Source organism: Triturus cristatus, chromosome 2_1, assembly GCF_964204655.1.
Source record: "Triturus cristatus chromosome 2_1, aTriCri1.1, whole genome shotgun sequence".
In the NCBI taxonomy this organism is placed as follows: domain Eukaryota; kingdom Metazoa; phylum Chordata; class Amphibia; order Caudata; family Salamandridae; genus Triturus; species Triturus cristatus.
In genome coordinates, this window is record NC_140581.1 from 353,710,311 (window position 1) to 353,736,848 (window position 26,538).

The following is a 26,538-nucleotide window of genomic DNA, read 5'->3' on the forward strand; positions in this document are numbered from 1 at the left end:
GACTGGTCAAATGACTCCACATTCAAGACCTTTTATTTTAAACCAGTTCACTCTAGCAAGCGTGGTGGTGGATAAGCTTTGAACTAGCCTAATCCTCGCCCCTGGGTCCTGAGATAGAATGAAAAATGTCCTAGCTAACGTAAAAGAAAGTTTCAATTCTATTAAGGACACGGAGGCGAGGATTATCCCACCCTAAGAATTCTTGAAAAGATTCTCACTGTCCCATTATTGAAGACAAGTTGATGTTGTTACAGGGTGATTTATGATGCAAAAATCTGTTTTCAATTATAGACTTGTTGGCATCATTTTGAGTTGTGTTGTGTTATGATATTTGAGCTCTCTTTACCGTATCAACTAATGGGTATCCCTTTGTTGCAGGGGCAGATTCTAACAAACAGGAGCAGTAAAAATGGCGATTGACAGCCATCACAGGAAGAAAGAGGAATCTAGATGGATGACACAGGATGTCATATGGTGGACTGTTGTGTCATTGGTTGAAATATGTGATGTCACTCCGTAGTGTTCATGGGAGGTGTAGTTTTTCTTGATGAACTTTTACAATCTTAAAATGGCTCCTGGAGTAATTTTACATAATAAAAGTGAAGAGAGACAAGCCTAATCCTCGCCTCCGTGTCCTTAATAGCATAACTTTCCTTCACGTTAGCTAGGAAATTTTTCATTCTTTTGAAAAATCAATGAACACCATTGCAATTAAGTGTTTATTCTTATGTGCCCTTTTTATGATATTCTGTAGGACTATCAGGTTTTTGAAACATCCTCTCAGTTTCATGAAGCCTTTCTGCCTTTTATTCAAGTTTACCAAACCATTGAGTCTTTTGGTTGGGATTTTTGTTAGTAACTTCATAATTGCTTTACCAATTGTGATTGATCTCCAATTGCTTATTTTAATCAGCTTGTTTACTGGTACGTTCTTAGGAGTGAATATTGATTGGTTCTTTTTGATACATTCTGGGACTCTTCTCATTTTTAACCAAGTTGGCAGCATTCTTTGTAGCAAACTTGTGGCCATATTTATGAAATTTGTGGCGCAGGACAGTGTAGCAGGTCACCTTGCTGTGCTGCTCTGCGTCATGGGGGAAGGGTAGGAATGCATCATATTTATCCAATATGGCTTATTCCTGCCCTCTCCCCTTGTGCTGGCGCTATTTCAGCAAACTAGCACCAACGCAGGCACCCTTGCATTATGGTGCAAGGGTGTCTGTGTTGTAGGCAGGATTGTTTATGTGCAGGAAGGGGCGCCTTCCTCGCCAAAAACAATCCTGGGAAGCTTTTCCCTTTATGAAGAGAATGCAGCACACATAGAAAGAGGAACAAATGAGGAGAAATAAAGATATTGTTCCTTGTTACACCTCTCCTGGGGAGGCGCATCTTTTGGCACATTCACAGGCTTAAAGTCCTTGTAAAATTGGGAATGTGTAAAAAACCATGGGAGTGACATGCAAACACCCACCCTCCCCTGCGAAGAGTAAAGCAATGCAGTGATTTGCGCAGCATTGCCTTAGTCCAGATCTTTCAAGCCATTCAAAGCCACACAAAGTGGCTTTGTGTGGCTTCCTAAATCTGACTTAGAGGTTTGTGTCAACCATATACTATGCTGAGTGGTTCAAGCATGATGCAAAGCTCTCATAAATATGCCCTTGGGTTCTTTCTTGGGAACCTTGCACAGATTTAGCCAATATTGTCATTCCCCACTGCTGTGTTTAAGTTGGCTTCCTCAAATGCATCTGGCATTTCAGAGAACTGTGATTTTTGTTACATAGATGTTCGTATGTCTTTGTAATACCTGATAAATATCATTAGCACTGAAATGGAAAGAGTCATATTTCCTTGAACATTGCCTGATATTCTTCAATGCTGGCCATTGATTCTGCAAATCTTTTCTTATGATTTTTTTATTGAGCTTTCTAATTTTTTTTATCTTTCTTATGTGCATTACTTTGGACCTAAACTGTTTGTTTCTTGTCTTGAACAGTGCTAATAACCTCAGCACACTTTTTGTTAGATGTTTCATTTTCAGATGGGTTGATTGGTTTTGGATGGATATCACTGGTATTTTCTGGGATAGAAATCACAGTTACTTCTATCAAGTCTATAACAGCTTCGTGATGTGGATTTTAAAAATATTTTTACACTTTTGATAATTGGTCATCCAAATCTCGAATGTTTGTCATTTTAGGCCCTCTTCTGTTTATAAAGTTTTTATGCCTTTCTTTTATTGTTTCTTCTGATCCTTCTGGTTCATGATGAGTCACTTTCAATATTAGTGGATTATTGATGCCTATAGTTTTCAAGTTTCTTGCTTTTCTCTCTGATATCCCATTTTTTCCTCAATCTGTTTGCTGTTTTTATTATCTAAGTGTGAAATCATAAGTACATTTATATACCTTTTCTTTTCATATAATCATTCCAATTCAATTAGCAGCAATATTTTGTATTTTGACTACATCTTTGAAGGTTTTCTGCTGGCTAAAACCAAGAATCTAGCATAATTTTGTGCTTTTGGGTGTACATGTCTTGCATGCTGCGACGCTCCAATATTTTGTTACAAATCTCAAATCACAAAACCTCACAAGAATTGTAGCTCTCCTTTCTTTTTTCTACTTTTGCACTTGGCATAGTGATATGCAACGTTATGAAACCTGGCTTCTTTGTAACATTGCAACCAAAACAATTATAGGTAGAATCCTTAGTGGTTGTTAGAGACCTGTTTTTTAAACTTCTTTAAAGGTTCCCATTATGTTTCCACAAAGATCGTAATGGTATTTTTCGTCGAGATATTTCCAATGCGTGACTTTTTTGGTGAAGTCACTTTTTGTCATGGGGTTTGTCAGTGACCTCGTAAACGTTTGGCAGTTTTTTCAGCCTGACGATTTGAGAACATTGCCTAAAGTATCAAAGGAAATAAGAAACCTTGGAATGACCATGGACTCCAAGCTATCAATGAATGCCCGAGTGAACAAACTAGAAAGATCAGGCTTCGCTACTATAAAAACTCTGTGGTGCATTTTCCCCCACCTGGGAGTCCCAGGCTACTATCTCTCTTGTTCTGTCTAAACTTGATTACGCAAATAGCCTTGACCATGATCATTTTTAACAACTATGAGAAAACTACAACAGACTCAGAACTCTGCTGCCAGACTACTCTTACATAGCAAGCCACAAGCTCATATCTCCCCTAACCTTGAAGTCCCTACATTAGTTACCGGTTGCCAGAAGATCCACAGCTGCTTTGTTTCACCCACAAAGCGATACATGGAACAGGGCCACTCTTCATCTGGAATAAAATCATCAAATACATTCAACAAAGGAACCTCTCCTCTAGATTGGCCCCTCGCCTCAAAATCCCAACATACAAGAAAAAAACCATAGGTGGAACATCCTTCTCCGTTCAAACTATAGAACTCTTTACCCCCGCACCTAAGATCCACGGATGACTCTTATCTTCAGAAGACAACTCAAGAGTGGGCTCTTCACCATATAACCAGCATACTCAGACATAAATATACAGCATATCCCTGTGTATGAAGGCATTTATTTGGATTATATATATGTACCTAGATATAAGTATTCCTTTATATACATTTGTATAATAATTATGTCTATCAATATATATATATTTGTTAGTTCTGCTTAAGAAATGTACATACTACTTATGGTTATATTATTCTATATTTAACATGTATATATGTCAATGCATAAATAAGTAAATTGTTATCATTACTATTTATCTACAATTGCTTCACTATAGACTTAAAAATATATAAATTATGAAAACAAATAAATTAGCTTAAAGTACAGCAACACTGGAAATTCTGAGTTTAGTAAATACAACTTGAATCTAGATATATCGCCTTCCTAATACATATATACCTACCATGTACTTATGTATCTTTATATTTACTCCTAATTCAGCATCTCCAATGCACTACCCTATATCTCACCCTTTACCTCTCTCAATATATCTTCTACCTCCACTCTCTGACTCATCCCAAAACCCTTTCTTCTACTATGTTCCCCCAAGATATCCCTTTCTAGACTCATTCCTCTTTTACCCCTCCTTGCATCATCTCACACCTCTTTAACTATTGAGATCTCACACACAAGCCTCTCTAAACCCTTCTATTTGACTGTTCCCCCTCCACCGCCCCTTTACACATACCAAACCTCCTCCTACTGCTATGATCTCCAAATACACACTTTCAAGACCCTTCCCTCTTCTATCCCTCCGCCAACCTTTTCAATCCAAGTAACAGACTCACATGTCCACAGGTCAAATTAATTTCATGTTTCCCTATACTAATTCACCACTAATCCTGTTTTTGGGTTCCAGAGTAGCAGGCTACTCGCCAAAAAGTGCTTCAACAACTCATCAGGGGTTACTAGCTCTATATAAATGCAAACCCTTCCCTCTTCTATCCCTCCACTATCCTTTTCAAATCAAAATAACAAACGCACATGTCCACCACTCAAATTAATTTCATATTTCCCTACACTAATTCACCAATAATTCTTTTTGGGTTCCGGAGTAGCATGCTACTCACCAAAAAGCGTAACTAATGAAGCTCCAAATTTGATGCTCTTACTGATAATTTCCTCATTATTGTTTAGTAGAGAGGGTAAGCATGACAACAAAGTGCAATTCAATTAATTGTTATTCATTGTATCATTTGGGTGTAAAGTTCATAAAATAAGTAAGGAAGTTAATAATTTGTGGAAAAGACAGTACCTCCTTTCGCCATCTTAATTGTTAGCATGGAACTGCCCCATCTGGAAATGGGATCTTCAGCTGTCACCATTTCTCGCTATCATGGTCTCAACCAGGTGCGTGGCCAAGATGGCGACGAGTGCGGACACGTTGTAACCAGCTTTGCATCAGGCCTTCCAAAAATCCTGCAGAACCCTTGCAAATGCCTGCCGCACACAGCGGCAAATGAAGCGTGGCGTCTCCAGACAATGCTGAGCCCTCCTGTAAGCCGAGGCTACTTGCATCAGAGCCTAAAAGGCACTGTTGCCAGAGCAAAGGCCCTAAGACACAGAGATTTGCTGGCTGCGGCCCGGCCTTAAGAACTCAGCATACGGCTCATGAGACCGTGCTCAGCCCCAACTACGGGCGATCACGTCCACAATAGACCATTGGACAAGGGATGCCTGCCCTGGTGGAGTGCTGGATAACGATGAGGCCCGGCTTCAGTATTAAATAAAAGACTGTAAGTTGGGGGCAGCCGGGCCTGGGCCTCCATAGGAAGGCCTAATCTGGTCCGGGAAACCACCACACCCACTGGCGCTACAATCGGCGACTGGACTCCCCCCTCCTTCACCTGCTGAAGAAAGTACGCGGCCCTCCGCCAACACCACGCGGCATATGACTGCAGGGCTCATCGCACGATGTGAGAGGTGTGGCGCAGCAGCCAGGGCAGCTGACTCCAGAGCACAGGGCTCACGGTTCAATCCCCTACTCCGGCGGCAGCTCAGCCCAGCACCATGTGACTTTGGGCAATAGCTTGCTTAATCTTCCCGACAGCCCCCAGTGCCTTGATACCCTTACGGGTGATTTGTTTGCACTTTACAAATACCAGGCTATGTGCACGGCTGGGTAGGTCGGCCGGCGCTGAATTGGCCTGGTGCAGTCCCGCCATGGCCCGTGACTTGGCCTCTGTGGTTTTCTGCATGAAGCAGTGCTGCGTATTGCACCTCGGATGCGCAGGTGAGCAGCCCTGACCCCTCGAGCTGGCCCGATGCACAACAGCTAATAGCAGGCCCAGTGAAGGAATCCTCCAATGCAGCGGCACTAACCAGGGAGCAATGAGAGTCTGTGGGCATCTGTGGAGGTACGTTACACTACATGCAGAAGTCTAAAATGAGTGCTGTACATCGCTGCCCTTGAGCAATTCTCCTCCCGGATTCAATAATTACGCAGTACTCCTCACCCTATGCTGATTGGGATCCACTGTACCTCTGTCATACTGGATAAGTGAGCCCAGCCCAGGCTTCTTTCCTCATAGAGAGTGATAAATAAACAACTAACAGCAGAGGAACAGCGGGGGAGATGCCTTTGTCCCACATGTGCGGCCATACTTGAACACTCGGCTCTATATTAACACCTATAGGGGGGCATGTACGCCTCAATGTAAAGTGTGCACTGCAGCGGGTCTGCTCATAAGCACCCCAAAAAGTAAATAACAGACTTGGTTTGACAACAGGCCACTGCTACCAGCATTACTGGTCGATCACACGGCATCCTAGCCCTCATCCCTGCAATGGGAAAGCCCTCAATGGATAAGGCGCAGCCCCAACCGGGAGGCTTAACAACCCAATCAACTGGCACACAAGGCACTACGCAAACAGCGGCTCCAAAACCTACAGACCACTTGCATCGGTTCAATGAGTTAATGGCCGTGGTCCTAGATATTAAGACTATGTTAGGTCCCAAAATAGACTCGCTGTGGACGAAATGGGGTTCTTACGCGAAGATCACAAGAAATTAAAAGACAGAGTGTAGGAATCGGAATCAGTGTTGCCATCCTTTTTTTTTATCTATTGAAGAAGAAAACAAATTAGCCATAGTTGATAAAATAATAAGTGCATGTAGCATTTACAATCTTTTCATTTTGCAGACCAACATAACCATACAGTACAACTTAACAACTCAATTTGCGACCACACTATGGCAAGGTAGCCTTCACCCATATGGGGGGGAGGGGTTCAGTGGTGCACATAACATCCCTCTGTATTTATTCCAAGAAAACATAACAGGGGCGTGACTTCCATAGACTTCCCGCAAACTTCCCACATTTTTGCTGTCACTTTACCCCAATACGCTTTCACTATCGGGCAGTCCCACCACTGATGTAGATATGTCCCCTCTTGACCACAGCCTCTGGGACATAGCGGGGAGCTCAAAATACCCATTTTAACCAACATCACACTGGTATAGAATACTCTATGTAGGAGCTTAAGCTGAATTAATTTGAACCTGGACCGAATTGCCACCTCCCGGGGGGGACGCCAGTGCCTCCTCAGTCATCATCATCTAAATCGCCCACATCCTACGCCCATTTGACCCTGGTTTTCTCTAGCGCATCTGGTGTATTATTTAGTATCTTCCTGTAGGTCAAGGAAATTGCTTTGTCTTTGAGGTAATAATCAAGGAGTCTATCTTCAAAAGGTGAGGCGGCCGGCAGATCTGTACCCTTTGGAATAGCCCTGTGCAACGCGTTCCTGACCTGCAGGTATCGAAAGGTCTTCCCCACACTCAATTCATAATCATGCTGAAGGTCTCCAAAGGGAACTACCTTACCTCCCGCCTAGACATCTCCGACCCTCGGGAGTCCAATTAGATCCCATTTGTCAAATCCAGCACAATTTGCCAAGAGACCCAACCGGTCTGTCTCCAGAAGGGTGGTGGCTTGTATAATCCTGTTTTTCTATCCCAATGCGGACGTGGCCGCCTGCCAGAGCATGACCGTAGTTGCCGTTGGAGTATACAGTAGACTATGTGTCTTTCCCCCATACAATGCCCTCAGAGATTTCCCTGGTGTCATATTATATCTGTCCATCCTATAGGCAGGATCAGTTATCGGCCAGTGCACCCAGTGATTCATGACCACCAACTGAGAGGCCCAGAAGTAACTTTTAATCGCAGGGAGAGCCATACCCCCATCATACCAGCTTTTCATTAGTTTTGGCAATGAGATGCGAGGGAGCCATTATTCCAGTGCAGGGTCCGGACTTCTGATTCCAAGGTCTGAAAGTACTTGTTTGGGACAGGATACGGCGTATTCTTTAGGGCGTAAACAAATCGGGGCAGGGCCATCATTTTATATAACGCCGCTATTGTAAGCGACGAAGCGGGGGGGCCAAGTTATGGTCGTAAAACCCTACTGGATCTGGAGTGGCATAAATTCCTAGGTAGCGGAAGCCGTCAGTGACCACTCTGGCTTCGCAAGTTGTGGGCAGAACAAAACCCCTCCTAGCTAATATATATATATGAGTGATTTGTCCCAATTAATGGTGTATCCAGAATATTTTTGAAAAAGGGCAAAGATATGTAAAATTCTATGAATAGAGTTACGGGGTTTGGCCAAATAGAGTAAAATATCGTCCGAATAAAGGGAGATCCTGTCCTCCCAATCCAGCGTCCAGTTTAGTCCCCTTATAAGGGGGTCACCTCTAATCCAAATCACCAAAGGTTCCAGGACCAAAGCAAAGATCAACGGGGAAAGTGGGCAGCCCTGTCTCGTACCATTCTGTAAGGTGAAAGTTGTCGACTGGGCCCCATTTACAGTTACTCTAGCTAGAGGCTCCGAATAAAGTAGTCGCACCCATGCCAGGAACTTCAGTCCAAAGCCGTAACGTTTAAGCGACGCAAACAAGTAGGACCACTCAATCATGTCAAACACCATTTTGGCATCCAGACACATGATGACTGCCTCCTCTCTTATAGTCCCCGCCCTGCCCAACACTCCATTGAGACGTCGTATATTTAATGCTGTATTCCTGCCAGGCATGAAACCGGACTGATCCGGATGAATCAATTTATGGAGCAAAGGCGACAGCCGTGTGGCCAAGAGTTTTGCCAATACCTTAACCTCCGGGTTTAACAACGAGATCGGCCAGTATGAATCACAATGCTCCAGAGGTTTTCCTTGTTTATGAATCAACACCACATTGGCCAATCTTTGTTTATTGGGGAGGATTCCCTTAGCCACACTTTCTTCATACATGTCTATTAAGTAGGGGGATGCATTGGTTTTAAATAACTCAATGGGGAAACGACTCGGACCCATTGCTTTCCCCGATTGTAATGCTCCAATTGCCTTAACTACTTCTTCTTTAGTAAGATCTAACTCCAATTCTTCTACCTCTGAGTCATCCAGAACCGGAAGTTTAAGGGTGGCCAGCAACTCCTGTGCTTCTTCATGATTGGACATACCAGCTGACTCATATATCAATTTCAGATGTACAGCAAAGGCCTCCGCTGTACTATTCCTATCTTTAAATCTATCCCCCCATTCGTCACGATTTCGGATACCCATCTGGAAGCCAGCTCCCGTCAATAATTTGCTCGCTTTAGCCCCAATTTCATAAACCCGACACTGCAATCCGGAGTTGTGAGCCACACACCGCCAGTCCCCAAGTCCGTACCTGCAAAGGCTCCCTCTTGTAGTAGTCACGGGCAGCCAACATGCAGCACTCGGCCACATCTCTGCCAGAGCCCCGCGCTATGAGGCCTGATCGCGGGGGGCGAGGCGGAGCTGTAATCTGGAGCTCTGTCACTAGATTCAAGCCCAATCCAGCTTCCGGGCCTCCCTCTATGGTCTTTGAAGTCCTTCGGGCTCACACCGCGCTCTAACTGGGCCACCTCCAACTCAGTATTTCACGATCCCGGATCGTCCGGAGATCGCAATTTCAGGCTCAGGACTGTCCAGGGGGCAGGGGATCACCAGAGTAGCCTCGGTTCTAGGCTACGTTCAGATAATCGTAGCTGATTTGTGGGGGATTAATCTATCGGCTGAAGAGCTCTACCCAAGTGCGGCCATCTTGGTTGCCGGCCAGCCACGCCCCCCCAGTGTTGCCATCCTTGCGACCCATAGTTTCTACGGCAACGGACCAGATCAAATCACTTCAAAAAGAGGTGGAACACTTGAAGAGCCGGGCAGAAGCCCAGGAGGGCAGATCCTGCAGAAACAATGTGCGCATAGTGGGTCTGCCGGAACGAATTGAGGGCCAAATTATGGAGATGTACCTCGAAACCTGGTTCTCCATGGACATTCTCAATGGCTACTCCAGATTATGTTCAGTCGAACGGGCGCATTGAGTACCGGGATCCTTCCCCCGAACCGGGCAATCCTCCCAGGCCTGTGGTCGCACGTTTGTTCAATTACCGCAGCAGGGATCATATCTTTCAAGTGACAAGGCCCCGGGGTCCATGGCAAATTGAAAATGCCACAGTGCATATTTACCCGGACTACACGTTATCAGTACAACGCCGCAGATCCTCCTACTTGGAAGTCAAAAGGTGCCTCCAGGACCGCGAAATACAATATTTGCTGCCATACCTTCCGACATTATGCATCTGACACAAAGATAGCAACACCCTATGCTACACTCCTGAGGAGGCCTGGACCTGAATGAAACAGAATGGTCTTGCACACGCCCCGAATGTTTCACCTATGGAAAAACGCAAGCACATGCAGGAACCAAGGTAAAGGATGAGCGCTACGCCCCACCAAAGCCCAAGCAGCAAGAGAGAGGAAGCAAGCCATCAAACAGGCAGAACACCATGGTAATCCCGAATCTCCCTCGAAATATGACTCTGAAACAGACACAACTCCAGAACGAGCATTCCAACTAACAGACTCACAGCATGCGGCACTGATGGGAGGAGGCCCAACAGTAACGTTGCAAACCGCTGAAGGGCTTGGATGACTCCCCGTGCAGCATCTAAAGAGACCACAACATATCAATCAATCAATCAAATATTTATTGTTTCAGTTCATTAAAATCATAACAATTTGTTCCCTGTAAAACTTCCTTTGTAAAATTGCTTAAAACCATAAAAGCCTTTTGTTGTCACTGTCACATGTTCAAGTGTGTGCAAGGGTATATACTGAGTTAATTGAATATGTACAAAATTATATAGTGAGCAATGAATAATACAAGTAATAATTAGTCCTTGTTCCGCTGAGATATTAGAAGGAATCTTTCCAGCCGTGATTTTTGCTTGGCGTGTGGCCTATTTCTTATTCCAGCTCTCCCGGTACGTCTTGCTGGGCACTATCTGAAATGTCAGTTTTTAATACTTGCTCATGTAAGGTGAGGAACTTTGTCAGTTGACAGTTCATTAAGGTTTCAATTGGATCCAACTCTGTTATAATAGCTGATCTGCATGTCCTTATTCTTCTGAAGTTCATTGCGTTTTTTAATAAAGTAACTTGTGCTTTTGAAAGTTTGGGGCATATGCAGACTATATGGATAAAGTCCTCTTTGCTGCTGCCACATAGTCTGCACTCTTTCGGCCTTTTGTGGACCCATGTTGGCTGTTCGGCGATGGACGGTAATTTATCTAATCACAGGGCCATCAGTTGAAGCTTACAATGGACCGAGAATGTAATATTCAGGTACGGGCTTGGGGTAAGCGTCTTGTAGTTAGTGATTACAATCCACGTGTGCTTTCTTTTGCTGAAGGTATCTTTGTCTACTAGCAAAGAGCGGAGTTTTGTAGATTTATTTATGGCTTGTTTGAAGGATGAGTATGATAGGTTGATGTTCCAAAGCTCTACTGTGCAGATTGTTAGTAAAGCTTTTTGTAGATATTGGTTGTAAGGAGATTTTTTCTCCTTCTCTAATTCCTCCCACAGAGCTTTGTTCAGTTCTGAGTCTGCTGTATTTTGCTTCAGTCTGTATGGTTGCGTACATCCTCCCCAATATTTTGTTTTTTATGCCAAATTCTAGTCTCACCTGGGCTGGGGCCATGGACTGGTGGATTTGAAAGACCCTTTTATATATTGAGACATGCAATTTGTTAAGCTGGTCTGCGTCTTTTCCATATAGTGCAATACTCCCATATGATAGCATTGGTAGCATTTTGGACCACACAGCATATTGGAAGCACACCACCATCAAAGGGTCCAGTAAACTAGTCTATGGGCGGAAACTACAAGAAAGAACCATGGCTATGGCAAGCATGAACTGTTGTGGCGGCCGCTACACAGTCGAATGTGAAGACTAGCTATGCCCCCACACACAATAAGTCACTGATAAAGCACTCCTATGTCTTTCTTTTCTCTCTCCGCTCTTTCAATATTTCTTTCGACAACATATCCTTCCATGTATACTCCTTTTTCTTTCCTTCTTTGTTATTTACAGTTTAATCTATTTGCATTTCAGTGCAGATGGCCTTTTGCCTGTTGGAATATTGGCCTGGGGTATGGAGTTGAGTTTCGCAAATGTTTATGGCAATCTGTCAGTTCCGTTCCACCACACACTAATGGCATCATGCGCACCATTATCGAATCAAAAATCAGGGTTTAGACACTATTGCAACGATTTGGCCAACGCCGGGGGCAGTCTGGGTGCAGGCTTACTTTCTCGCTTTTAGTCTCTAGCAAAGAAGATGAACAGTAACAATTATCTTCTATTAACTTGGAATGTAAGGAGACTAGCCGGATATGTTAAACATCACAAGGTATATCAATACCTACACAGACAAAAGATCTCAGTGGCACTGATCCAGGAGACACATCTTACTGCGGAAACCCTCACATCATTGCACAAGAGTTGGAGAGGTACAGTGATAGGGACTACATACTCAGGATATGCCAAGGGCACATTGAGATGGGTAGCGCCAGGGATTCCCCTACAGAGACTACATACTCGCAAAGACCCACAGGGCGGCTATGCGATCCTGTAGGAACTCCTGGATGGCTCCCCAATAACGCTGGTCTCTCTATGGGCACCAAAATCAAGGCAATCTTTGTTCCTGCAAACAATAACCCTGTCATTACTTAGCAACCCGACGGCGCTAACATATTGGGGTGGGGATTATAATTGTGAAATTAAAGAGAAAAAACCTCTTATCTGACCTATCTTCTATTTCTATAGACTTAATCACTTATGTGTTGCAAAAAAATATTTAATATTATAATTGTGTCCATGATCAAGAACTAGAGCGCTCACACCCGCCACTCTCAGGGGCGCAATCCATTAGCCTAGCACAACACATGAAGGACTGGGCCAGGAACATGCAATTAAGAGAAGCTTGGCGTAGTAAACATCGCAAGGCACAAATGTATTCACACTACTTAAATGATCCATGACCTACATACGAGAATTGATGGAATATACTGCTCCGCGACTTCCATATCCAGGGTGTCACACGTGGAGTACTTAGCCCGCACGATATCTGACCATTGTCCGCTACAACTGCAACTGACGTGGGGAACACAGAGAACCAGCATTCCGACTTGGCGCCTCCCTAACACAATCCATGAACTCATAGTTTCAAAAAAATGCAGGCTCTGCTACATATGCAGGCGTTGAATGGGACGCATTCAAGGCTGTCCTTCATGGACATGTAATCAAAGCAGTATATGCATCCCGAATGGCGCTCACGAAAGAGCTCAAAGACCAGGAGTCAGAAGTGCGGTGCTGTCAATGCCTTGCCCACACAGACCCACACATTGTTCCCATGCTGGCCAAGGCCCAACTAGCATATACAGAGACATTGAACAGACTTTGCACCTTAGACTACAAGCAATACCTAGCCTGGCAACATGCCAAAGGAGACAAAGCGGGCAAGACATTGGCATGGCTACTAAAAACTGATCACCCTAACATCGCCCTAAGTTGGCAGGGTATGCCCAGACGTGGGTCCCTTGCTCACTTTGCCACTGGAGTCAAGCTAGCCTGGCTGATGATGGCTGATTAGACAGAAACCGGTCCCAGGATGCTTGTTTCCGGTCCAGGGAAGCCATGGCTTGGCAGTTAGGGCTGGACTGTTCCCATGAGGCACAGGGTCAGACTGATCTGCATATGGCCATGTCTGAACTGGGGTGGCGGAGTGAGCTAAAGAATGATGATGGATTAAACCCAGATCAGTTGACTGGGGGTGAGTGCTTGCATTGTTCAACACTCAGTCCATCATCCCCTTTGGTTTTGCTTTGTTCGCCCTAAGTTGGCAGGGTATGCCCAGACGTGGGTCCCTTGCTCACTTTGCCACTGGGGTCAAGCTAGCCTGGCTGATGATGGCTGATTAGACAGAAACCGGTCCCAGGATGCTTGTTTCCGGTCCAGGGAAGACATGGCTTGGCAGTTCGGGCTGGACTGTTCCCATGAGGCACAGGGTCAGACTGATCTGCATATGACCATGTCTGAACTGGGGTGGCGGAGTGAGCTAAAGCATGATGATGGATTAAACCCAGATCAGTTGACTGGGGGTGAGTGCTTGCATTGTTCAACACTCAGTCCATCATCCCCTTTGGTTTTGCTTTGTTCGCCCTAAGTTGGCAGGGTATGCCCAGACGTGGGTCCCTTGCTCACTTTGCCACTGGGGTCAAGCTAGCCTGGCTGATGATGGCTGATTAGACAGAAACCGGTCCCAGGATGCTTGTTTCCGGTCCAGGGAAGACATGGCTTGGCAGTTCGGGCTGGACTGTTCCCATGAGGCACAGGGTCAGACTGATCTGCATATGACCATGTCTGAACTGGGGTGGCGGAGTGAGCTAAAGCATGATGATGGATTAAACCCAGATCAGTTGACTGGGGGTGAGTGCTTGCATTGTTCAACACTCCGTCCATCATCCCCTTTGGTTTTGCTTTGTTTGCCCTAAGTTGGCAGGGTATGCCCAGACGTGGGTCCCTTGCTCACTTTGCCACTGGAGTCAAGCTAGCCTGGCTGATGACGGCTGATTAGCCAGAAACCGGTCCCAGGATGCTTGTTTCCGGTCCAGGGAAGACATGGCTTGACAGTTCGGGCTGGACTGTTCCCATGAGGCACAGGGTCAGACTGATCTGCATATGGCCATGTCTGAACTGGGGTGGTGGAGTGAGCTAAAGAATGATGATGGATTAAACCCAGATCAGTTGTCTGGGGGTGAGTGCTTGCATTGTTCAACACTCCGTTCATCATCCCTTTTGGTTTTGCTTTGTTTGCCCTAAGTTGGCAGGGTATGCCCAGGCATGGGTCCCTTGCTCACTTTGCCACTGGAGTCAAGCTAGCCTGGCTGATGACGGCTGATTAGCCAGCAACCGGTCCCAGTAGGCTTGTTTCCGGTCCAGGGAAGACATGGCTTGGCAGTTCGGACTGGACTGTTCCCATGAGGCACAGGGTCAGACTGATCTGCATATGGCCATGTCTGAACTGGGGTGGCGGAGTGAGCTAAAGAATGATGATGGATTAAACCCAGATCAGTTGACTGGGGGTGAGTGCTTGCATTATTCAACACTCCGTCCATCATCCCCTTTGGTTTTACTAAAAACTGATGCCTTGCAACTTCCTATTACGGCCTTAGGTGCCTCAGATGGCCAATTGGTATATACGCAGGAAAATAATAATGATTCCTTCTAGAAATACTATGCTTCCCTCTACAAAGCTCTCGGCCTCTGTAACCCTTTAAATATTCAGCAGTTCCTGTCACACGCAGCCCTCCCACAGATAACGCAAGCCCAATACGCATCGCTTGATACCTCTATAACCGAAGCTAAGATCTCTGAGACCGTTACATAGTTAGCTAGAGGCAGAGCCCAGGGAGTAGATGGATGGTCGTTGGACTTCTACACCAATTACCCTGAACAACTCACTCCCCGTCTATGCACCATATACATGGAGACATTCGAAGGGGGTGAGCTCCCACCCTCCCTCCAAAAGGCGATATTGGTAGTATTACCGAAACCAGTTAGGGACCTATTCCAAATGGGCTCTTATCACCCACCGTCACTACTGAACTCACATTACAAAATCTTGGGACAAATATTTTAGCATTCTACCATTTCGACTTCTTCAAATCTTTTATTTCTGTTTTTATTCTTTTTAAATTGTGATCCCTTCATTCTTTTGTAGATATTTCCCCTCAATTCTTCAAGTCGTATTTCATCTAATTTTCTTTTTCTACACTTCTCATTCACTTCGTACCTCTTTCTTTTCCCACTGCATTTGTGGCAGCACATTATCATCAGAACTAACAAAGTTATTCCCATGATCAGCAATAATATTTGACTTAAGATACTTTTACCTATGTTAGAAAACCAACCACTGATAGTGGAAAAACTATTTGTTATTTTCTTCCATACATTGTCAACCTCCAGTGGTTTCAGTTCTTCTTCGAAATGTGTAATATTTTTAATATACCTTCCAATCTCTACACTTTTGTCAGGCATATAAGTGCAACAATGTTGCGCTTTCAACGTTTTACAGACTCCACCCTCTTTTGCTAATAAGATATCAAGGGCAAGTCGATTTTGCAAAACCATAGATTTGACAGCAACTAATTCTATATTGATCAATAAAAATCCTTCAGCAGTGTCAGTAGATAACCGATCAACTACGGTTGACAATTGACAGATTTTTCGAGAATCCAGCAGAACACCCACTGGAGATATCAATGCACCAACTATGTCACCTACTATTTCAGAAAAACTACCTCTTTTATACCGGGTTAGTCCATTACTGTCATTATTGCTTCCAGTGATTCTTTTAACATGATAAACTTTAGGGAATACTATTCCAAAATAGCAACTCCCGTACCAATGATCAGGCAGCCTAAAATAGGCTTTGTTTCCACAAATAGTATACATTCTAGGAAATACTGGATCAGTTCCTCCTTTTAGTCCCCAACCCCCAATTACTAAAAAGTTATTTTCACACTCACTGGAACCAATAAATGCATTGTTATATTCTGTTTTTAGTCTATGGAGACAGATTTTCCCTTTCTTTTCAAAATCCCGAGACATAGCAGCATGTGTCTTGCCAGTTACCAAAAGGTCTTCCCTCTCAGCCCATTTAGGTATCTGAGGTTTCTGTTCAGAGGCCCTTCTTTGGAAATCCTGTCTCCTCTGTTCTACTAAATTAAAAAATATCTTTTCTTCTTCATGTAATTTACACGTTAAGTTGCGTTTATATGCATAAGCTATATCTATTGCCTTCATTGTTAGGAAATATTCACCCATGAATTGTGAGTCTCTAGTACTAAGGAGGGGGTTCATGCTTTTTCGCATAGGGACTTCTGACAATATTACATCTGCATTTGAATAATAATACTGTAGTTTTCCAGTTCTATAAACTAAACTAGCCAGTACACTACATGAAATACCATATGTCAAGGGTAAGTGATGATAAGTTACCCCTTCGGCTACTGAGGTAGGTAATTTCATACAAACATAACAATCACTAACTTCCATTGTTTCTACGTAATGTACTAATAGGTTTGCAAATACATTTAAATCAGTTTCGTTTTTATTCACAGTATTGTGTAAATCTAACTCATCTGGTGTTTCTAAGTCTACTCTATCTCCTTTAATGTTTGCCACTTTGGTATGGATATTAGTACTATTCTGTTTGTTCGTAACCATCAAATAAGGAATAGCTATTGCTAATATTACCCACATTATGAGGACTAATATTAAGCTACTTATACAGATCCTACAGCACTTCTTTATACAGCTTTGTTTTGGTTTTCCAGTAACTTTATTATCAGACATTTTGGACAAGAAGATTTGTCTCTTCTTTAATTCAGAAACTTGGTATGAGATAACACCTTAAGCATCTTCCCTTTTTAAGTCGGTCTCACTTCTTCATCAATTCGTTCAACATTCAGTTCTTCGTCACTTTCTTCATTTAAGTCGAGATTTTCAAAAATCTTCGAGAATAACATATGTCCATTCAGGACCCTTGAACTTGTTATTCAATGTCTTCAATCTTTGGCTCCTTCGTTTTGGTGTTACAGTGGAAGTTCCAGATTGACTGAATACTTCATTTACTTGATCAGGTTCTTCACTGACAGTCTCTTTATAATCCTTGGCCAATTGTCACCCTTTTGATTTTTCTTAGTTCTCACTGCACTGTCAGTTTCTTCAAGTCTTCTTTTATTTTATTTTATTTGCGGCACAATTTGATCATCTTTGTCTTCAGATTTCCTCTCTATCTGACCTTGTTCAGGGCTTATTATTTTAGCCTGTTCTGCCTGGATATGTTCATCTACCTCAATCTGACCCTGTTCAGGATTGGTGATGTTTGTTTTTTCTTCTGTATCCTAAACCTTTGTTTTTATACCTGTCTGGTCTTCTTACCCCTTGACCTTCTTCTGCCTGAACGTTTTCTCTAAAACCTATGTGTCCCTCCTCAGACTCAGGAATGTAACTTTGTTTTTCTTCTGTCTGAGTATATTGTCCTCTCCTTAACTGTTCCTGCTCAGGTTCCCTAATAGTTGTAACCCTACTTTCCTGAGCGAGTTCTTCTACACCTGACTGATTCTCACTCTTTTCCTGTCTATCTAGCTGTTTTTGGCTTCTAGTTCTTACAATTACTTCAGGTATGTCCACCAGTGGGATCCAGTCTTCTTGATAAGTGCTTGGTTGTTCTTGGGCAGCTACCTCAGGATCTTCTATAGAACGTTCTTCAGCTGCGCAACCTTGAGCAACTTCAATTTCTCGTGTCAGTTGAAACTCTTCTTCTTCAGGAGCTGGTACCCTTTTGGTATGACTTGCATGAATCCAATTAGGTAATCCTGCATACTTTACAGCTGTGGAAGTAGTTATAACCTGATGTGGTTTGTCCCACCTTGGTGCTAGGCACGATTCTCGAGTGTGATTCTTCACAATTACCCAGTCACCAGGATTCAGATCATGTGCTTGTCTCAGCTGTCTGTTGACAGCGTCTTCCCCAACCTGATGAGAGATAGAACGCACTCTGTCAGCCAACTCTTTGCAATATTCCAAAACCAAGTCATCAGTTATATTCAACAGCTTGTGTCCTGGTACACATGCTTGTCTCATTGCTCTTCCCATGAGTATTTCATGGGGACTCAATCCAGTTTTTTTGTCTGGAATACTTCTGAGTCCCATCAGAATGAGAGGTAAAGCATCAGGCCATTCCAGTGAGGTGCATGCACACACCTTTACGAGTCTTGACTTGATTGTGCCATTCAATTGTTCTACCACCCCAGAAGGCTCTGGGCGGTAAGCGCAGTGCAACTTTTGTTCGACTTTGAATGCTTCACAAATTAATTGAATTATTTCATTATTAAAATGAGATCCTCTATCTGATTCAATCGTTACTGGAAAACCAAATCTAGGGATATGTTCTCTTAATAAAAGTTTGGCCACTGTCAAGCTATCATTTCTTCGGGTCGGGTATGCTTCCACCCACTTTGAAAATAAACAAACTATGACAAGTACATATTTCAACCCTCGACAAGCAGGCAATTGAATAAAATCTAGCTGAAGTCTTACAAAGGGACCTTCTGCTTTTCCAATCTTTCCCATACTAACCATGGTTTTCCTGCCAGGATTCATTTGTTGATATGTTAAACATCTTTGGCAAAGACTCTCTGCTACATTCCTGAATTTTGCGTTAAACCAATCTTGTCTGAAAAGTTGAATCATAGCATCTCTACCTACATGTGTGTCTCCATGATACATTTTAGCCATAGGTGCAAGCATACTGTCTAGCATTACTGGTCTGCCATCATAACAAACCCACACACCATCTTCTGCCCTTCTTTGACATCCTATTTTCACCCACTCTTCCTTTTCTCTCATTTCTACTGCATCATGCAGATCTTTCACCTCCTCCCAGGTTCCTAGTCCTGTAAGTAGCATAAGTCGGCAGCTGATTCCACAAGTTTCAATTTTCTTGTTTAGTGCAATTGTATGTCTTGCACAATGCTGGGCAACCTGGTCAGCATATCGGTTACCGGCTGTCATATAGTCATTTCCTGATTGGTGAGCAGCACACTTAACCATGGCTACCTCTTTTGGTAATTGAATAGCCTCAAATAATTCTCTCACAAAATTTCCATTTTTAATGGGAGTTCCTGATGAAGTCAGGAAATCCCTCTGCATCCATAGCTGGCCAAAATCATGCACAATCCCATAACCATATTGGCTGTCAGTAAATACGGTTATTCTCCAATTTTTCCCAATTTTGCATGCTTTAATTAAAGCAATTAATTCGGCTACTTGTGCAGATCTGACTTCTGGTAAATAGGATGCTTCAACTAATCCAGTTAATGTACACACAGAATAAGCAGCACTCAATCCTCCCTCCTCATGTCGCATGCATGAGCCATCTACAAATAGCTCATGATCTGCATTTTTCAGTGGTTCCTCTTGTATGTCAGGTCGCGGTTTGGTGCTAAGTTCAGTCACGTCAAGACATTCATGTTCGGCCTCATCTTTCACCTCTTCTTGGTATGGACCAGGTAGTAAGGTGGCTGGGTTAAGAACAGTGCACCTCACTATAGTCACGTTTTTAGCCCCCAGTATTATTCTCTCATATTTTGTTAGCCTACTGGGAGTAAGGTACTGCGTTCGGGTTTTGGTCAACAATATCACAACTGAATGGGGAACTATTAGAAATGGGATCTCTGGTTGGCTAAGGCTTGCGCCAAAGCCAGGCAGAGACCACCACTTTAGTCAGGGCAAGGGAGTTACACACCAAAGATAACGCCTGCTCACCCCCTTGGTAGCTTGGCACGAGCAGTCAGGCCTATCCCGGAGGCAATGTGTAAAGCATTTGCGCAACACACACAGCAACAACATACTAGGCACACCACAAAAGGAACTCCACACAAGGTTATATCAAAAATAGCCTTTGTATTATCATAAAACACATTAGAATAGTAATCACACAATATACACTGTGCTAACTGGCACTGGGCAATATTTACTGGCGAATATATACACATGACAGGGCCACTTGGACCTCTGTCAGCACCATCACTTAGTAAAGATTGTAAATGTAGAACATGTAATAAACGTAGAACACAACCAGTAATTACTGGCAAACACTGTACTCAGCATCATCCTGTAACACAAACCATAGTATGCACAGTATCACATTAGGCGTGAAATATATTCTGGGCCAACCTCATAAGCATAAACACTTTATGCAATCTTCTCATAAGTCTCAATGCATTAGACCATAACCTCCTAAGCATAACTGACATTAGGAAATAATCTCACTAGCATAAACCATAGTAGGCAAATAACCTTGTACCTAAACCACAGTAGAGAATAACTCAAACATAACACAGTATGCAAAACCACATAATCACAAAACCACATTAGAGGCATAAAACAGGGTGCGTAAATTATACTATATAAATCACATTTCCTAGCACCACATAAATCACATTAGGCCCTAGCGCCCTACAAACCTAACTGTCCCCATGGCCAACTGGTCTTTTCAAAGGGGCTCAAATGCCCTGTGTCCAAAATGTCAGGGTGCGCTGCCAATGCAGCAGAATCCAAGGTGCGCCATGGTGCTGGGGCAAAGGAGTGCACCTCACTCCTATCTCTGAAAACCCGCCCCCAAAGAACTGTGGCCTAAACGTGGCAGCTGGCACTAAGTGCTGCGCAGCTGTGGGTCTAATAAAGGCCTGGGCTCTCACTGTGCCCTCTGAACAGTATGCAACACGTTGCAGCTGCCCTCTATCTGGCGGGGCAGCTATGAATAATCAAATAGGCCCTGGCACTACTGTGCCCTCAGGGCATCACTGGGGCTCTCCAAATAACATGCCCCCATCGTTGCAGTTGCCCACTGTCAAGAGGGGTAACTGTGACCATCTCTGCGAGGAGGCCCTGCACCACGGTGCCCTCTGGCCCCCACGGGGCTTTTAAATAGCTTGGCCCCCATGTTGGAGCGGCCCCCTATCAGGCGGGGGCCGCTCAGGACTACAGACTTGTGCTGTGCCTCACTCGGCACCAACATGGGAGAGGCCACGTTGGAGCGGCCCACTGTCAAGCGGGGTCACTCAGCAGATCAGCACCAGCACTTATGCCTCGATCTCGCCTCCCCGCAGGTCATCTTAACTCACCGGCTCTCTTCACTGTTGCGGTCCTGGTCTCTCCCTTGGATGCGGTGGGGGCAGGCACCGACAATGTGCCTCGGGTCCCCTCCGCTAGAAACACCAACATGCTGCTGCACTTGCGGGGCTCTCTCCACTCACGGAAGCCCCGCTTTACCATGCGCCACACTTCACCCGGTCCCCCTTCTCGGGACCGGGACTTCGATATGGAGCCTGCGAGGCTCCAGACTGCTTCCTTCTCGCGGCCCCACCCACGTCCCAGGCAAGGTTGCCTAACTTCCGGGTCGCGCTGAGAGCGGCCCAGAGAGAGATTCTTTAGCGGCTCGGGCCACGGTGGTGACACGCGGGGTGGGCCCCCTGCTCAATAAATACACATACAGTGGAAAATGAGGGGTAGGCTCCCTCCTAATTTAAAATATAAAGCAGGGTGGGCACCCGCTATTATGCCGGCATCACGGGGAAAACCCTCGCGCTGGGCATTCCCTCCCAACAAGCTGCAGCTCAGCGCTGCAAGGTCAAGGCAAACATGCTCCTCTTCTCCCTGCCTGTAATTTAATTATAGCGCTCACGAGGCGCTTGATGTCCCTCAAGGACTCCAGCATGCAGAAATGAGTCCTTCAGGTTTTAGGGGGCATAGCTGAGCCCAGGGAGGCCAGCACACAGGGCCCTCCAGCGGGGAGGCAAACCAACCATGGCGGTTCCTACTGGGCCCCAGCAGCAGCACGCCCCCCCCCTTGCAGGAACAGCACACCAGAATAAGAACAACATCATGGGGTCACAGCCCCTACTTTTATATCCCTAGTTCCTTTGTCTAAAGTGCAGGGCCTGGGGGAACCAGATGCAACTGGTTCAGGGGGGAATTGGAGCACTTTGTTTTGTAAGCTCCGCTTCCCCTTTGTTAGGTGGGGGCTCGTCATCAGACACACCACAGGATTACCCCTCCCACTACTCTTACTGTCCCATTCAGCCTAGCGCTGACTCACCCTGCCCCTCCTGGAGCCACCCACACCTCTCAGCTCTTGTCAATCACAAGCCAGACATGCAATTCACATCAGGCAGGCAGACACATAGCACACAGAAATGCCAACTTCTAAAAGTGGCATTTCTCCACCAATCACCATAAATCTGCGCACACCATTGCACAGCGTTTATCGTCACGAGTTCATTCATACTAAACCCTGCACTCCTCTCATAACAGGAATTACCAGGGACACACTTATCCCCCATGCATTCCTGTGGGAGGGCAGGCCCATCTCACCACACGTACACAGAGAGCACACGCACTTTACACTGAACCACAGTGCTAAAGTGCCCAGAGGCCTAAAACCACTACCACCATGTCAGAGCTTAAGGCATAAAGTTCAGGGGTGAACCTGCCAAAAAGGGTAAAGTCCAACAGGAACGTACACCTTTACAGGGTGTACCATCACAATTGACTCACTTTGTTCTATGCTCACACACGTTGCAGCTACAGCTTTCAGACAACCTGGCAATGCACATGCCACAGGGTCTAGGGTAGCAGAAAAATATGCCACTGGTCTTCGCATTAGTCCATGTCTCTGTGTCAAAACTGAGAATGCACAATTACGTCTCTCATAGCAGAACAATGCAATTTCCTTTGAAAAGTCTGGCATTCCCGAAGCAGGTGCTTCGCACAAACAATTACGTAACTTTATAAATGATTCCATGCTTTCATCATCCCATTCTATGGGGTCCTTTGCTCTCTGCTCTTTGCTCTCTGCTTTATTTCAGGACTCATTTTGTATTGTTGAGTATTCAGATAAACAGCACCTTCTCACTGTCACTTTTACGGGATCCACATTTGCCATTAATCCTATTTCTTTTCCAGTAAAATCCCATATCTCTGCATTTACAGTCAGTTTGACTTTGGCTGGTAATTCATCTTTGGTTATCATTGAATACATTTAATTTACTTCTGTCCCTTGTTTAGCTAACATGAACTTGTAAACTCCATCTTCATCTGGGGTTTGTATCGCAACACCATCCAGTGTGCAATATATGGTGCAATTCATTTTGCACAACAAGTCCCTTCCAAGCAAGTTTACAGGACTTGAGTCACAGACCACGAATTTATGCATTTCTTTGAAATTTCCAATTCGCACCTCCATTGGTTCTGTGATCGGGGTTCTAATCTGTTTTTTCGAGACACCTACTACTTGGATGGCTTCACCCGAGAGGGGCAGGTTAGGAATGTCTGCTGTTCTCACAGTAGACCTGGTAGCACCAGTATCCAACAAGAAAGTGATATAATTTCTTCTACTTTACCTTCTACGTATGGACCTGACTGATCTACCGGTAGGGATGTGCCAAGTACCCACTCCACTTCCTGCCCCCTCGGGCACCGTCATTCCTGCTCATAATCGAGTGGTGGGTCCTGCAAAAGAAACTGCGATGTTACAAACATTTTCTTACCACTTCCTTCTGGAAATCCGGCGTCCACACTGTACTTGGCTTGACTCACAAAATTTTACTTAGGGGCAGGTGGCAATTGACTCTGTAGATCTATACCCTGTAGCGGTTGACTCATTAACAGCTCATTCTGCGTCTGTGGATTTAAATTTTGATTCGGGTCATTATTAGCTTGTACGAATTTACACTCGTTCTTCCAATGCCCCAACTTCCCGCACCTGTGACAGGGAAACCTTTTCTTTGCCTCTTCCCTGTTCAATCTTCCCCGTGGCTTACCCCCATTATTTTCGCTTTGACCTTGTACCTTTCCTTGATTTTCTGACTGTTTATTCAATTGAAGCTCTTGTTGTTCAGGTAATTTTACTTGAGCCCACATTACTTTTTCTTCTAAGGCTTTTCGTTTGTTATCAATTTCATCTCCACAATATTTGGCATACTTTAAAATTTCCTCTATGGGCTTTGCTTGCCAACATAACATGTGCTGCTTAATCATTTGCGATATATCCAATCTTAACCCTGTCACAAATCGATACACAAAATGAGTCGTATCCTTGTTCTCTATATTTTCAAACCCACTATATTGTTTAAACACCTGTAAAAGACGTTCGTAGTATGCATGCACAGACTCATTTTTCTCTTGGGTCGTTCTGTCTATTTTTACATAATCAGGTTCTTTCGGGGGAATTTTACTCTTCAGAAAAGTGATCACCTGGTGATATTTTTTCATTACATCTTCTGATGGGGCTCCTGTCTTTGAATCTCCTAGACACTCCTCACTAGGCCAATCTATAGTAATTTTACACTCCGTTCACAAATCCGCAGGTACTACTATGTCACAGACCATCCAGATCTTTTAACAAAATCTTTGAAACTTTCACAAACCTCTCAACTTGTCTGTACCACTCCACTGGTTTCTCTCTCAGTTTAGGGAAATCATACGTAAACGACAAAATATCCTATCTGGTCCATGGCACATGTACATACCTGCCTCCGGGTACTTCCTTCATCGGATACAATCTCTCAGCGTTTTCGGTTTCTCTCATTGTATATACAGATGTCGTTCGATTTACCTGTGCTTCTTCCTTTTTCTTTGTCCACCTAACTTTCCATTTTTCAAGAGCTCTCCATTTTTGTAATAGAAATAATAACTCCCAGATCTGTAATTTTCTTCCGGACACATTCATGTTTTCCAAATCCTTATCAGAAAATTCTGCTCTATATGGTTTCTGCAACACCTTTGACTTCCCTATATCAATTCCCATTTCAGATGCCAGATTTGTCAACTTTTCATGAAACGTTTTTGTGTTTCGTGTGATGCTTCTGCAACTAAACAGTAACTCTTCCTCACTGTATGTGTTTAATCTGTCTAGACCCACGTTTCCGGCTACCATTTCTTCCAATTCTACTCGCAATTTGAAAATGTCTAATATTTTTGGCTGTGGCTTTGGCTTTTCTATTTCTTGAGACCATCTCTCTATATCTTCTGGGGTTACTATTGTGGCACTTCTAGTTCCTGTTGAGGTTTTCAATCTAACTTCCTTTGAACAACTGGGCAAATTTCTCCTTGGTGTTTCCATTATTGGTTCTCTTTTTTTGATAAACAAGTTTTTATTGATTTTACAAGAGGCACCAGCCAATCATCAAGATACCATGATAACAAAGGATTATGTGCAATGATCTGGACAGGCACGTACAAACTCAAAAGACAAATTTTGGAGTCATTCCCAGCGAGACTAAACCATGTCTCCCAACCACTTCCCCCAGACCCTACGATATTTCTTGGGGCAGCCACGCGCTGCATACATTGTCTTTTCTTGCGTGGCGCACCAGTCAACCCCGTCTCGCCATTTCCCAACGGTGGGAGGATCAGGGCATTTCCAAGCAGCTGCTATGTCCCTCTTAGCCAACACCATCACCATGGTATAAAATAGTTTTTCATTTCTGGACCCATCCAGCCCATCTGTTATGTCTAAGATCGCATGTTTCGGGTCGTGCGAGATCTCCCACCCCAGTACCTCAGTGAGCTCCTCCCCAATGTCCCCCCAGAATCGCGCCAAGCGCGGGCATGTCCATACCATATGGAGAAAGTCGGCGGGTTCGTGACCACACCTAGTGCAGGCAGGGGTCGGTTGGAGCCCCGCGCGATGTAGGCGTGCCGGTGTCAGATAGGCGGCATCTAAGAAATAAAGCTGTGTCATACGCAGTCTGGCGGAGGCGGTGACTGTCCTGGGTGCCATAAGGGCATCACACCAGTCCTCCTCCTCCAAGGCGCCAACCCATTCCTCCCATTGAGTCCGCAGCCGATCAAGTGATGTAGGGGTATTGTTAATGAGTGTCCGATAAATGTGGGAGATGCCCCCCTCCCCAGGTCCCCCAGCATGATTTGTGCTTCAGGTGGGCTGTGGTCCGAGAGACGTGTACCGGTCGTGAGATGCGCTTGAAGAGAGTGGCGCAACTGTAAATATTTATAGAACTGCGAGTAATGTAGGGAATATCTGGCTTGAAGGTCCTGAAAGGAGCGCATGTGATCACCCGCCCAAACGTCGCCCAGCTGTGAAATACC